The 1,041-nt window shown below is 46.8% G+C and overlaps 1 protein-coding gene across 1 annotated transcript in view; it reads right to left on the bottom strand.

Annotated features, from left to right (window-relative positions):
* Positions 1 to 592: 592 nt before the first annotated feature.
* LOC146640662 (protein NLRC3-like) overlaps positions 593 to 1,041 on the bottom strand; it is a 21,849-nt gene continuing 21,400 nt past the window's right edge. The window contains exon 9 of the mRNA XM_085400043.1: positions 593 to 1,041. This exon is cut by the window's right edge and continues 1,011 nt beyond it. The gene's annotated coding sequence lies outside the window, so the exon portion shown is untranslated.

The following is a 1,041-nucleotide window of genomic DNA, read 5'->3' as shown; positions in this document are numbered from 1 at the left end:
CATCTGTGAGGACAGACTGGACTCTTTGACTGCACCTTGGTTCTCCTCAGAGGTCTGTACAGGAGCATGTCCACCCCCACTGAAGATCTCAGTCACTGTGAAACATAGAAAGCTGCTTGTGTGGCCTCTGCCTCACATGTAGATACAGCTACAGGTTTCTCTGTCAGTCAGACTGAAACAGTGTCCTGATGCTGCATCATTCAGCTCTGTGCCCCAGTCAGCATCACTGGGAGCTACCAGTGTTTCTGCCCTTTTCCTGTAACACTACACTCAGCACAGGCTCAGCTGGTATCCAGTGTTGGACTTTGGCTTCAGCTGCTGTGATAGATCCTCTAACATAGATCAGCTCTGCTACATGTTGTTAGATAAGTGCAGCTGCTGTCATGTCCTGATGTTTCTCTGGCTCAGCAGCTTCTCCATCAGAGGTTCACATGGAGCTGATCCAGTATCTCCAGTAACTGTGTTCTGTGCCTCACTGGTTCATCCTTCTGTCTGTGTGACGTCAGTCAGATGTTGAAGTTAAACTCTGTAATCTTCACTGTGTCACAGAGTTCAGTGAGCCCTGTTATTCACAGTATCAATCAGATCATCAGAGAACAGCTGATCAGCAATCAGTGGTGCCAACAGCGCCTCCTGTGGTGAGAGGATGCAATAATGCAATGTAGCATTTTTCCACTCAACACTTGCAGTCATGGAAACTGTCTGTTGGATCTGTGTGACGTTGCTTTCTTGGTCAGAGTTCCTCACAAATGTCCAGATGATTCTTCTAATGAGGCGTCGACCATGTTTGCAGCTCTTTGGAAGAAAACGTCGCCCTTTGCCATCCTTAATTTTCTTTGACTTCTTCAAATGCAGCTGAACTCCAGCTGGTATTTTCTTGGACTTTGCAGCTGTTTCTGGTCATCAGTTCATTCCTGCAAACCTCTGAAGCTGAACAACAATGATGCTGCATTGCTGGCTGATCCCAAAAGGTTGATTCTGTTCATCTGGACGTTTTCAGAAACGTTTGCTCACTGATCAGGTGACTTCTTCAGTCTCAGC

The sequence above is a fragment of the Rhamphochromis longiceps genome, unplaced genomic scaffold, assembly GCF_057381845.1.
Source record: "Rhamphochromis longiceps isolate RC_006_pf unplaced genomic scaffold, R_longiceps_female_GT1.1 unmapped_scaffold_4, whole genome shotgun sequence".
NCBI classification, from domain to species: domain Eukaryota; kingdom Metazoa; phylum Chordata; class Actinopteri; order Cichliformes; family Cichlidae; genus Rhamphochromis; species Rhamphochromis longiceps.
The sequence above is the reverse complement of the archived record's forward strand: the minus strand, read 5'-3'. Positions and strand labels throughout refer to the sequence as shown.